The sequence below is a fragment of the Octopus bimaculoides genome, chromosome 4 (assembly GCF_046866305.1).
Source record: "Octopus bimaculoides isolate indiv1 chromosome 4, ASM4686630v1, whole genome shotgun sequence".
Classification (NCBI taxonomy): Eukaryota; Metazoa; Mollusca; class Cephalopoda; order Octopoda; family Octopodidae; genus Octopus; species Octopus bimaculoides.
Genome location: NC_142931.1, coordinates 32520117 through 32535679, shown reverse-complemented (window position 1 = coordinate 32535679; position 15563 = coordinate 32520117). Strand labels below are relative to the sequence as shown.

Here is a 15563-nt window from a genome sequence, read left to right as displayed (position 1 = left end):
GTGTATAAAAATGTTCTCCTGAAGAGAAGAATGGATCCACTTTTGGTTCCTAACTTCGAAATTGCAATAGAGGACTAACCTTTCATTTTTATTTAAATTCTGAATTTTTGTCATGTCGCTCGCCGACAGCTTTAATTGTTGAACAGATATGATATGAATGGTTATAGTGGCGCTATAGTGGTTTTGACCGCTATTTCTAGACACGTATGGGTTTCTATCACCCTCTCCGTTATAACTGTAATTTATTACCCAGATATGCACCTATATATACAGGTAGACGTAGGTATGCACATACCTGTACGTATATATGCATATACTCATTTATTATTTGTTTTATATATATATATATATATATATATATATATAATGTTAATTCTCTATATGAAGTATTAACAGTAACTGCACGATAAAGTGTAGTATATTGCCACTTAAGTGTGGCTGACCCCTAGGGGTGGATGTTACTGTTGCTTTTAGCCCCAGGAGGACATCTCCTCCAGCTGGCTTATCGACACACGACTGTGTCCTGTTTGCCAAGGGAGTTATCCCTCTCACCTCGACCAGCAGCACGAACGTATCCGGATTTCAGGGTTATTTCCCTTCGTCGGCGTTCGACAGCTGATGACCTTGGTGAGAGAGAGACAAATCTGGCAAACCTTATATCTTCTTTTCCAGTGACATTCTTCACTGATATTCTTCCTGGGGCTAAAAGCAACAGTAACATCCACCCCTAGGGGTCAGCCACACTTAAGTGGCAATATACTACACTTTATCGTGCAGTTACTGTTAATACTTCATATAGAGAATTAACATTGCTTGTTTTCACCTTTTCAATATCAGTGAAGAATGTCACTGGAAAAGAAGATATAAGGTTTGCCAGATTTGTCTCTCTCACCAAGGTCATCAGCTGTCGAACGCCGACGAAGGGAAATAACCCTGAAATCCGGATACGTTCGTGCTGCTGGTCGAGGTGAGAGGGATAACTCCCTTGGCAAACAGGACACAGTCGTGTGTCGATAAGCCAGCTGGAGGAGATGTCCTCCTGGGGCTAAAAGCAACAGTAACATCCACCCCTAGGGGTCAGCCACACTTAAGTGGCAATATACTACACTTTATATATATATATATATATATATATATATATATATATATATAAGAGTGTATGATTGTGAATAAATTACAGTTATAACGGAGAGGGTTAGAGAAATCCATACATGTCTAGAAATAGCGGTCAGAACCACTATAGCGCCACTATATCCATTCATATCATATCTGTTCAACAATTAAAGCTATATATGTATATATATACACACACATACATACATACACTCTCTCTGAAATCAGGGATAATCTCAATAAATCAAAAATTAATCTTTATGTAAGGTACGCATATACGCAATTATATTTGACATATTTGGGTACACTCACAAGAGGGAATACTTTTCAATGTATAAATAGTTTGGGAAGAAATTTAACTCTTAGACAACATATATGAAAACACATTTGGCTATGAATGACGTCATTGGAGCATGGGAGGCATGTGTTTCTACATTCTTATGTGTCTTACCTGCTGCTTTGTGTGACTTCATTTAATTAATCCGAGCTTGACCAAGCTTTATGCACACTAGTAAATTAACTGTTTGCTCTTATATATCAGAACTGTCTTTCTGTTAGAGCAGTGAACAGGGAATTTGGTATTCACGGCTTCTCACATGTAACAATGCAGAAACACAGGCTTCCCATGAGCTGATGGCATCATTCATGGCTCAATGTACTTTTTATACATGTTGTCTGAAAGACGAAATTTCTTCCAAGACTATCTCTGCAGTGAAAGGCCTTTTCACATTTGAGAGTACATAAACATGTTAAATATTACTGTGTATGCATATATTTATCCAACACTGTTTTGTACAACTCTCTTTATCATATATATATATATATATATATATATATAAAATATATTTGGTTAATAAAATCAAAATAGGATAAAAATCTTTTACAAGAATTTTATCAGGAAGCTAGTGTGTAAAAAAATTCCTAAGGGAAATTTCTATTCCCAAGAAAATACTTATTCGTTTATATATATATAAAGGGCATTACTATAGAATAATACCACAAACCAGACTTCCCAAATGGACACATTTTAGTACTGAATGCGAGGAAAAGCAACCTTAAAAAAAACATTTAAAAAAAAAACTCAACTATGTATCGACCGATTTCACGATTACCAGAATGAAATCTAGTTTCCACTCATCAGCATAGTATAGTATCAATATATATAAATAAACAAAATCCTCACCTTAACCAAAACGAACACCTTATGTATCCGACTAAGCAAAGGGAATGATGCTTATCTATATACATCTCTGTAAAATAAGGTCCTTCATAGGGGGTGGACACTTTCAGGACTTGATGGTGGATGGGTTCTCATAGAAGAAAGACTTGCAGTGCATGCACTTGATGATGCTTTCAGTTTTTTCCATGAGTCAATTTGCAAATTAGGAGAAACAAGAAGTTAGATGCAAGAATCTCCCCTTCCACATTTTGCATGTGATTTCTTGTGATTTCTCTTGCAACAGCATTCTGGTTTGCAAATTGAATAGACCATGTGCTCAGAGCTTGATAATTGCTTGGAGACACAATGTCTGTTATAAAAACCTGCTTATACTCATGTCTCCAAAGCAAGAAATTATTAGTAGCTACTATCTTCATACTGGGTACCTCAAATCACACACACGCACACACACACACACACACACACACACACATAAGATTCAAGAACCGAGATATAAGAAGGAAGTTAGCTTCAAACAATCCATACTAAATATAAAAAAACAACTTTCAGGGACAATAGTGGTTTATTGAGATGGAAGGTTGTGGATTTTTCGTATTGAAGTATGATAAACTGTAAAAAGTTTTTTTTTTTATATTTCACAGTAGGTTACCATGATCGTCAGGTATGCAAATGAAAATACAAGAGTTAAGGAATGGAGTCGATAAGATCAGGGTTACATATGTCTCATAGTGAGTGGAACCTCCAAGGTTCTTATCGACTCCATTCCTTAATTCTTGTATATATATATATATATATATATATATATATATATTTCGTTTCTGGATTTGGTTTGCAAGATTTTTATGTGATTTCGTGTGTTGAAGCATATTCTGTTGTGTCTGGGGAGAGTGGAAATTTTAAGGCACAATAAGAAAATGACTCTCCCCAGACACAACAAAATATATATATATATACATATATATATATATAATGTGTGTGCATTTCGGTCTATATGAGACAATGAAAGAAAGAACTTGAAGATAACTGAATATTAAATGCTTTCTAATATCTATATATTTTTTATTTAATTTTTTATTTTATTTATTTATTTATTATTTTTTTTATGTCTCATCATCTTTGTGTCATCCTTTAATCACATTTTGTGTGACTGCAAGTACCATAACAGCTTAAGTGTTGGGTGTTGGCATGTTTTTGTTTTGTTCAATATATGACTTATACTTTTATCGCTTACATTATCATTATAGTATTTCTTTGCTGGTATATGGGAATTGTTTCTTACAACTATCTTTCTGTGTGTGTGTGTGTATGTGTATGGTGCATTTGTTGCCCTATTGCTTATATGATAGTGTCTTTTGTATGACTCTTTGAAAATAAGCAATAACATGTGCTAGCATAAGAGGATAAAGAAAATAATAAATAATAGACATATAAACAAATAAATAAATGAACCAACAGTAGTAGTAAACAGTCTGTGAGAAAAGCAAAATATTCCACTGTCACTTGACTGAGAAAAAAATTATTATTTCCCAAGATATAGCCTATAGAAAAGAAAAGAAAAAGTACATTCGACATTAAATAAAATCATTATTTGATGAAGTTCATGTAGCATTGGAATATAAACTATAGCCATAAAATCTTTGATTCAGATATTTTATCACTTCCCCATAAAATAGCCACACAAATTGAAGATGACAAAATGTTTCTGATATGGCACATAAAATAAAGATATCTAATAGTAAAAGTTCATAAGAATTTACATAAAGTGAGAAGGAAGTCACGTAAAAAATATGGAAACAGAAACAACAAAAATATAAAGAAGAAAAAAAATCGATAATTTGCATTTATAGCAATGATGTAAAGAGATGACCGCAGTATACGGTTTTCTCAAACAATGCACCAAAACTTTTCAAATTTGTTGCTAATGATGATGATAAAATTAGTGGTGATGATAAAAGTGATTATTGTAGTGATTGTGGTAAGGCTGATGGTGATAATGACCATGATAATCATGTTAATGATGATGAGAAAGATGAAAGTAATGCAGATGCATATTGCAATCATGCATCTTGTTGTTGTTGTTGTGTTTTTTGTTTTTTTTTTAACAGGCAATGATGGTTGTGATGATGAAGATAAGAATGATAACAGTATAAACGTCCATGTTCTGATTATAATGCTGAGATTGTGTTCATGTATCATAATCGTGATGATTTCTGACATGAATTTATTAGGAATGAAAAACTGATTCCAGTGCTTTGAACTGGTCATATCATTAGGGAGACAGCTTGTTGGCTGAAGGATTAAGTGTTTCCTATTTATCAGTACTGTATTTAGTGCCTAGCATTTCGAGTCATTAACAATATCCAACTATCAGTCAACCACAAAGCTACATTTTTCTGTGTCTCACCAACAACTACAGTTATATTTGTTCCTGTTATTTTCTGAAGTATGTAACACCACATCCCCAAACTAAACCACATGTACTTATTGTTCCTTTTCAGTCTTTCCTCGTCTGCTTTATCCTCTAAATTAACTGTTGCAATACTGTTGTCTCCATCATTTTATCCTTCCAGTGTTTTCTAGCCTTGCTTGGCACAGTCCATCTAATTATAAAATACATTCTGTGATAGTTGTAATGATTTGTCAGTCAACTGGATTTGGCTGAAACCCTCCTGTGGACAGAAATTGCAAAGAAGAGTGTATTTTAATTACATGAAAATTCCATAAAGACTGGATTAATATGTACACCTTGGGCAAGTGTCTTCTACTCTAATCCCAGACTGACAAAAGCCTCGGCAGTAGATTTGCTAGATGGTGACAAGTAAAGAAAGTCCACAAAAGAAGCTTGTCATATATATATAAGTGTATACATATATTGTTGTACTTCAGGATGGTCATTTCATTTATCATTTTTTTTTTGCCAAATAAACACATGCACTATATATATATTTTTTTCTTCATTTGTTTATTACTGTTATTTTATCATTTTTATTATTTTGACGCTTGTCCATTGTCTGGAAAAATAATAAAATAACAGTAATAAACGAGTGAAGAAAAAAGAATATATATATATATATATATATATATATATATATATATATATACATATATATATATATATATATATAGTGAGTGTGTTTATCTGCCAAAAAAATAATAAATGAAATGACCATCTCGAAGTACAACAATATCTGTTTCAACACAGGATTTCATGCCAGGAATCTTGCAAAACAAATTGATATAACATATATATGTATGTATGTATACGTGTGTATATATATATATATATATATATATATATATATATATATATATATATATATATACATACACACACACAGAGTTTCCAGGCCAACTTTGATGAATAATTTTTTTGTCTCCTTTTTTCCAGAACAGCCAGATGCATTGGTAAACAGTTGATGCATTGGAGAGCATAAAAATGAAAGCTGTAACTGAGAAAAGGTCAGCTGGTATGCAGGACCTGAAGCTGGATGAATATTGAAAAATAGTTACTTGCTTCATGATGATTCGCAACAAGTATCAAAATGCTAACAGCATTACTGCTGCTCAAAAACATGACACGAACAGCTGCATCAGAGAAAACGAAGCCATGACCAGGAGGAATGGACACAGCAGACATTCTGACTATGTCTGCATTCCAGGATTCATCCCAATATCTGTGAACAAGGTCTTAAGCAGACAGCTATGTGAGGCTGTTGGAGACTGTGGTCAATCCATAGTTGGAGAGAGTTGCTGCTGGAATGACATATATGTCACAACAGGATTTGGTTCCTTGCCATACCTCTGGATAGAGTCAAATGTGATTGTTGAAGAATTTCTATGACTTTACCAGCCTCAATTGTAATTCTGTGGATTACGAAATGTGGTACATGGTTGAGAAAGAGACTAACTACTGTGCTTGCAACACTAAGGCTGAATTGGTAGCCAATATCATGGAAGTGTTCGAAGATCTTCCCAGGGATTCAATGAAGAATGCATATTTCAGATCCTGGAGCTATCTTCAAGTTATGGAGGAAAGCTGAGGGTTGCTAGTTTGATTAATCTATTATCTCCCAGCTACAATTTAATTGATATTTTTTGATTTTTTAGAAATAGTTTTATTTTTGGAGGGGATGGTGTGTTTTCTTTTTCTTTTATGCAAACCATTAAATTTAGCCTGAACACTCTATGTCTGTATGTGTACACAAGTGTGTGTGTGTGGTGCGTGCATGTCCACACCTGTATAACAATACATTTCAGCACCAAGAATATTTGCTAAATTGTTTCCATTGGACAAATGAAGTTTACAGATGTCATCTCATATTTTAAACCACCTAGCTGTAAAAACACAAGTTACTGTGATACCCACATCTTTGTGTAATTGCTTGCTGTTTTCATTGACTATTGATTCTGAAATTGTCAAACTCTCAAATCACTTTGCAATAAACCACTTATACTGCATCCAGTTCTGAATAGTGTTATGTTTGCTGCACATCAACACTTTTACTTGTCTCTGAATCATCCATAAATTGCATTAATTTGCTCTTTTGTTACTTAATGTTATAAATTGTTCACAAACTTATGTCATATTCATGCACAAGAGCATTGCAGTTTTCATCTATTTTTAAACCTATTATTTCATTTTACATGTGTAATATGAGACCTACGTGCTGTCTTTTCATATCTTGCTTAAATTATTTACTCTTTTTGATCATGGAAAGCATACTCACTTAGGAAAGAACAACACTCAAGTATAGAAAAAGACTAAACATTTAGATACAGTCCATTTTCTTAAGTGCATTGAATGGCAGAGTGACATAGGTGGTCAGTGAGGGTTCTTGAGTTGAGAATAATATTGATAAAACACATATGAGTGCTCAAGAACCAGCTTTGCTGTGTTATTGGATACTGAATTAATAAAACTCAACAGAATACATGCCTACACACATATATACATGCATGAACTCTTAGATACATATATACTTATATATGATACACAAACATATAATAAAACATTGCGAATGTTAATGGGTATAAAAAAAATTATAGGAATATATTGCAAACACTGAAATAAATTCAACTGAGAATTTCAGCTGAAATCTGCAATGTCATCATCATCATTATCATCGTTTAACGTCCACTTTCCATGCTAGCATGGGTTAGATGATTTGACTGAGGACTGGTGAACCAGATGGCTGCACCAGGCTCCAATCTGATCTGGCAGAGATTCTACAGCTGGACGCCCTTCCTAATGCCAACCACACCAAGAGTGTAGTGGGTGCTTTTACGTGCCACCAGCACGAGGGCCAGTCAGGCGGTACTGGCAATGGCCATGCTCAAGTGGTGTTTTTAACATGCCACCTGCACAGGAGCCAGTTCAGTGGCACTGGCAACGACCTTGCATGAATTATTTTTCTTGTGCCACCAGCACAAGTGCCAGTATATCTAAATAATCAAGGGAACAAAATTGACATACATATACTGACTGAAATATTAAAGAAACTGTACTGCTCAAATGAATTTGAAAAATGTCCTCTATAATTTTTCTCAATACCATCACTGATCACCTTATATCATTCCATCAATGATTATATTCAAGCAGGATGGCCAGTACAGAAGCCACATTGGATGGATTGTACTAGTTTCTAGGTGGTAAATTTAACCATTCCGTACAGCGGTGTAACATGAAAGTGTGCAAGGAGTGTGGATTGCACTGGGCTGCATGTTTATATATGTGTGTTTACTTTTGAAGGTGGTGTATTACATACAAGTAAATGGGCAGCTACTTTGGTAACTGCACAGTGCAACAAAAACATGCAATTCACCACTGGTTGCTTAGCTTAACACTAACATTTGATCTTTGAATATCTTTGGCAGAATCTAGTGTGCAGCAAGAACTTGGACCAAGCTTCTAACTTATGAGTCATTGTTTCTTTCCCCATTTCACTTACAAGCCTTGCAGATCCTGCAGAAAATTCATGGACTTTGTCATCCTTCTGCATCAATGTTAAAATAATTACCAAAAAGTATAAATACTTTTATGTTTATGCATTTATATTCTTAATAAAGTTTTGCGTTTATATAATAATGAGATCTAATATTTATGGAAGTGAGGATATAAAGTTATTATTTTTCTAAAAGAATACTTTATCATATTTTTTGTTGACATTGAAAAATGCCTTTAATTTTTTTTTTCTTGTATACTAACATACAAAAGGTTTTTCCACTTTAAGGCCCTTCCTAAGGCCATTCCCAATAACAGCAAAAAGTGACTTAAAATGGTTTAATTTTTAGTCTTATAAGAAAGAGGAAAGATATATTTTTTTCTGAAGTTTACAGCATGATAGTACTAGTTAGGTGAACGTTATCCTGTGACTAGGAGATTTTGCTCAGATGCTTACAACAAAATAGTTTGCAGAATGCTCTTAAGGGCCTAATTTGTATTTTTTTATCATAAGTTTGCTTGATTAGAGCTAAATGCTAACCACAGCATTAGCTCTTACTTGTTTCAGTCATTTGACTGTGGCCATGCTGGAACAAGTTGAATGAATTGGCCTCAGAACTTGTTTTTTTAAGCCTGGTACTTATTTTATCAGTCTATTTTGCTAAACTGCTAAATTACAGGAGCACAAACACACCAACACTGGTTGTCAAGAGGAGGTAGGAAGACAAATACACACACACACAGACACACACACACACACAGACACACACACACACACACATACACACACACACATATATATATATATATATATATATATATATATATATATATATATATATATATATATATATATATATATATATACATATATATATATATATATATATATATATATACATATATATATATATATATATATATACAACGCCTTTCTGTCAATTTCCATCTACCAAATCCATTCGCAAGGATTTGGTTTGCTCAAGACTATAGTACAAGACAAGTTGTTACACAGTGGGACTGAACCCCACACCATGTGGTTAGGAAGCTAGCTTCTTGCCACACAGCCATACCTGCCCTAATCTGAAGACAACTGACAACATTAATGACACTTTTCAGAATCTTTGAAACTTATAAGAAGTAGTTATTAACAGATCAGCAAACTAACGCAAATGCTTGGCCCTGCTAAAGATACTCAAGAACTAGGTAATGTTAAACTTGTAAATAAATGCAGTCTTCCATCTAAGAACAGACCAAGTCCCTCCAACAACATTCCAGACCGTTTTCTTTTACCAAATGTCACTAACAAAGCTGTGATTGATTTTAGGCTATGGCAGATGTTTACTAAAGGTACAGCACAAATGGCTCAAATTCAAAAACCATGTAAGTTACTATCAAACTTCTTAACCACAGAGCTATGTCTTTTCCCATATGACTATTGTGTTTAAAAATAAAGATGGTTCAACAAGAAAATAGAACTGATACAGCAACTCATTTATTTGGCAATTTTTCTGTACCTCACAAAGGCCACCATATAAAATTATAGAAACAGAATACACATCAATGATGAATCATACATAGTTTCTTGACCCACTCAATATAACAGCTACATTTCCCTCAAGTCACACTCTACCATCTTAGATGAAGATATTGGACAATGAATTACATGATGCTCAAAATAGACAGGATGGTCATAGCTGGGAGGCTATTTTTTGTTTGTTTACTAATGTCATAATCAGAAGCAGAAGAGTAGCACTTATCACTCTGTTATGGTTCTCTGAGTTTGGTGAAAATGAAAGAGGAAGTTATCCTGTGACTGGAGATGTTGCTCAAATGCTTACAACAAATTGGTCTGCAGAAAGCTCTTAAGGACCTAATCTGTATTTTCTTTATCATAAATTTACTTGATTAGAGCTAACTGCGAACCACAGCAATTGAAACAAAGTTTATTTCTCTAACCTACATAGAATAAACATCTAATGTTTTTATATCTAAATAGTAAGAATGATAAATTTTTATGTTATTCTCAGATATTTGAACACAGAGAGAAAAGATGAGATGCTTATTGCAAGAAGAATTCATTTCTTTTTATTCTTGTTGTTTACATAGTGTAATATAGAAAGGAACGTTTTGATGGAGATACACAGAGAAATTTGAAAGTTATAAAGAAGGGTTATGCATGTGTGTGTAATGTGAGGCAGGCAAGTTGTTAGGATGATAGCAGGGCAGACAAAATTATACTTCCATTAGAGAGGGATTGAGAGAGATTTTTATAGCCACACAAAAACCTTTGAAGAGGTTCTCTCTGGATTTCAGTGCTAAAACATAGACATTTCTTTTTGATCACAGCTAATGCAAATCATGACCATTATTGAATGTAATTGGTTACAATATAAGTCAGCAGGTGTGTTGATCCAATGCATCTGTGTCCATTGTTACTATTGACAAAGATAACAAAATATGATAACATTGATGAAACAGGAATTTGATGAGACAGAAAAGCTGAGATAGAGGCCAGAAAGCAATCTATCACACTTACATTTGTATGGTCAACTTAATTAACCAAGGTAAACTATTCATAATTATAATCGTATTGACTTTAGAAATATAAGAGGTGACCTTTCAAATCTAGGGTTTTAAATTTGGATCTAGAAAGCCAGAGCTTTATTTCATTAAATAGTTACTAAATCATTTTATTGCCCTGTCTTTTGTCTCTGTGACTCTCATTATAAGACAAATAACAACCATCTATGATGCAACTTTCAATGTACTCTCTCATTTTTATATTCTTCATCACCTCCTGAACAAGGTAAATATTCAGTGCTGACAAATTTTCATTTTCCCTTTATTCAATAAAATATTGATGAAATAACAATGCAACAAACTACATGACCCCCCCCCTCTAAACACACACACACACACACACACACACACACACACACACACACACACACACACACACACACACACACATTTCCTATTTTCAAATGGAGAAAAATTTATAAGTACATAAAATACAACAGAAAAAATAAACAATAATTGTAACAATTGAGTAATACTGTTTAAGAAATTGTGATAAGTGTTTTTGTTGGAAATAACGGTGTGAAAGCATAAAACACTAGCAACCGTCTGTTGGTGATATTAAAGAGAAAATTATCACTCATCTGGGGAAACGCTGTACTTCATATAATTTTCACGACATTAGCTGACACATTCTAAGTATCTTTATCTCAGCAACTTGCATCTTTCACTATATTTTGTTTGCCTTCCTAATCTGATTACTCGTTTAATAGGATTTTAAGTTATTAACATATAAAGAAGTTTGTGTATTAAAGTTATCATACTGCTAGAGAAAGTCTAGCTAATTTCTAAGAAGCAAACAAACACACACACACACACACTTCACACACACAGACACATATACACACACACACACTCACACACTCTTAATGTATACATACATGTATATACATATATATATATTTATGTATATTCACATATACATATATGCATATACATACACATACACTCACACACACATACATATGTATTTGTGTGTAGGTGTTATATACATAAACATATATTTGAATATTATATATATATATATATAAGTATAAATATAAATATGTGTGTATACACTCACATACATACACAACAGGTGAGTGTATATTTATGTGTCTTTAAGTATGTGCATGTGTGCATGCATACAAGTGTTTTGTGTGTGTGTGTGTGCATGCTTATGAGTGAATATGTATAATTATATACAAGTATATTTAACAGGTAATACAGCAGAGCAAGCAAATTTTCACAAATGTTGCAGACTGTTTGTCTTACCAAGACAGATCATGTTGATAAATGGTTTTATTTTCAACAAAACCTGCTAAATTAGTCTCATACTTATGTTTATTTCAGGTAGAATTTTATAGAAAAACAGTGAACGTGAAGTACTGATATATATTTCTTCCCAATAAAGCAAATAAACAGAAATGCCTCATTTGATTCAGTGAACGGGCCAACCTTTAGATTAAAGGTTTTCTTGCATGAAATTAGGAAGAGCTTTTTCTATATTAATGGTGAGATCGTAAATACCATGAAGTAGTCGTTCTTATCTCACCAATGGATAAATGATTTACACTAAAACCTTTACACAGCACCTTTTACACTAAATGTAATAATGAAGGGCTTTGTGTAAAATGTAAACAATATTATCATAAGCTGATGACAGAAATGTATATGGTACATTTAAAAGTATATAATTACCATGCATTTAAATATAATATAGTTATGATAATTCAAATTTGATAAAATACTGATACATTTTAAACACTTGGTAATTGTGATATAGTTAAAAATGATAAATGTATGATACAGTTAAGAATGATGAAGTTAAGATATGCTTAAAAATGATATATGATACACTTAAAATGAAATAATTATGATTAATTTGAAAATCAAGTAATCATATGTTAAAAAGTGATATAATTATGATTTTTTTTAATGATATAGTTGCAGCACATTTAAAAACTGTTATTGTAATACATTTATAAATTATATAATAACGATATATTTTTAAATCATCATAAGATAAAGTTGGGATAAATTTTTAGAATGTTAAAGTTATGATGCATGTAAAATAATATAGTTCTAAAACATTTAAGAAGGATACTGAGCTGTAATTAGAAATAATATATCAGTCGTATATTTAAGAGATGAAGAATTAAGATGCATTTAATAATGATATAATAATGACAGCTTTTAAAATGATAAGCAAATGATAAATATAAGAATGAAATAGTTATGATACATTTAAAAATGATCCAAGTAGGATTAATTTAAAAATCTTAGAATTTTTTTTACATCTAAAAATGATAGAGTTATGATAAATTTTAAAATGATAATGTTATGATATATTTCAAGAATCATTTATTTATCATTGATTTTAAAATGATTTTATTCAGATTAATCTTTAAAGGATGCTTTTAAACATAATATTATTATGGAATTTGAAAATTATAAAATTACAAACTATTTAAACATGGGCATAATCATGATGAATTTAGTTATGATATAATTATGATACATATTACAATATATATGTGAAGCTTTTATATCTATCTAAAAATGAATAAAGTGAAGTGCTTCAGTTATAAAAGAAACATGCTGTCTGCAATTGGAAGCTTCCTAACATTTTAAAGAGTCTAGAAAGCAAAAGTGTATCTAGTTACATGAAATTTAGATCTTTCAATAGCTACATTAATTCTATTTTGCTGTATGATGCAAAATCATGATGAATGACCGTAAATATCAAAGGAAAAACTCCAAACAATTTAAACAATCTAAACAGCAGACATCTCAAAAATGTAGTATGCAAAGAACTCTGAGCTCAACTAAGTATGAACTCATCAGTCAACAAAAGCAAGAAGCTTGTAGTAATAGCAAAGCCACATTTTCAAAAGGCTAAACAGGAAAAACCAAATCATCAGTAGATCTCTTAGACTATTTTAATTGTGGTTGTTAAAGAGATATAAAATTTGATTCCTATTTAAACGATAACAGATAATTATTTTTATCATTTATAAATGTTGATGTTTAAAGTTTAGGAAGATTGCATTAACCAAAAGTTTTGTTATTTTTATTAGTTTGCCAAACCTCTTGATTATTATTATTGTTATTTTATTTTTTATTTTTTATTTTTTTTATTTTTTTTGCTGGATTGGTGGGACTGATGAAGCTGATTTTGTGTTTAAAAGTTTGTATTTTAGTATTTCAAACACAGCATTGCCATTGAAAACTACAGAAAAATTAGGTATTATTAACCTTATAAGGTGGAAAAAATTTCCTACCGTTCTAATAGCAATACTGCATTTGAAATATCACTTTCCTGTCTGTATCATGTGATACACATTTGATGATTCTAAAACACAAATTTATATACACATGTGGTTGTTACAGTGTTTTAATGTTTGCCAAACAAATATTTCAGGGTAGTTCTAGAAGTTAAAACTTCGTAACTAGAAGGTTTAGTGAAGTATTTAGAACAAAAGTGGTAAGGAATGAGACACAATAGTGATAATAAGACAAATCTTAACATATGAGTTTCTTTGAGTATCTGGCACAAATGTGTAATATTGAGTAAATACTTATAAAAGATGTTAAACATGATGATTAGACTTGGAGTAACTTTAGTTGCATATTACTTGTGAAACACATCTTATGTGAATAACAATTATTTATTTGATGGTTCTACTTTGTAAACTCAATGAAAGTTAAAAGGAGTAAAAATTAACATAGAAGTGAGGACTCTTAAAGTGGGAGTTATTACACCAAGTTAAAAGCTTATTTGAAGACTAAAAGAAAAATTAATATTCTTATTAGATGATCCAACAGCTTTCTCCCCACCACTTCTCTCTCTCTCTCTCTCCCCTAATATCAGGCAGATTTTTCTAAATGGACATTTAGACTTATGTGCAATAAACAAATCATCAAATTTCTTAGTGTTCCCACTTGACCATTTTTCTGACAAAGCCATTAAGAAAATACGGGCAAGTAAGAATAAAAAATGTTTATTAAAAATATTAACTACAAGTGAATAAGCTTTCAACATGCTGAACAGAGACATTAACAATTGTAGTTCATATTCACACACAGGCGCAGGCAACTATATATATAAACAAGTAAACTACTATGCTACTTATAGCTATTCTGATAACTTGTTGTGCATACAATCATGTCATATTTGCTGGATTAGCAGTCTTGAGTTTTGGTGTAATTACAATCCATACTGTTGAACAAAGCATACAGTTATTATCCATACTGTCGCGTAACATATTCACTTCATCATGCACCATTAAATTTTGATGCAGATATCATTCATACAGTCAAATGTCCCTCTAATCTTGTGCCCAACTGCAGCTAACCAGAAACAACCTCAACTGATGGTAATTTGAGCCATAATTCCTTTCTATATATATTTTTAAAAAAACAAGTTTTCCAAATCTAGTCGAGTTAACAGTTCCTCATGAAGATAATATGGACGGCGCGCGGGCTCGAAAGATTGACCGTTATGTAAACCTCCTCGAGAAATGTGAAGACGCAGGCTGGAAAGTGGAGCATTTTCCAATCAAAGTTGGATGTAGAGGGTTTGTAGGACACAGTGTGAGACAACTGCTGTTATCGTTAGGCCTAACTCATTGTAAGGTAAATATCACCATGAGTGATATCCAAAATACAGTGGAGAAGGCTAGCCACTGGATTTGGTTAAAAAGAGACGATGAGCGATGGCTAGAGAAATATTGAGCTTTGTTCTTAATAACCAGTTGATCTAACAAG

The 15563-nt window shown here is 32.3% G+C and overlaps 1 long non-coding RNA gene across 1 annotated transcript in view; it reads left to right on the top strand.

The window, feature by feature from the left end:
• Window positions 1–6751, top strand: part of LOC149136006 (uncharacterized) — an 83278-nt gene extending 76527 nt beyond the window's left edge. The window contains exon 4 of the long non-coding RNA XR_016241317.1: window positions 5682–6751. This is a non-coding gene — a long non-coding RNA (uncharacterized LOC149136006). The remainder of the gene's footprint in view (window positions 1–5681) is intronic.
• Window positions 6752–15563: the final 8812 nt, after the last annotated feature.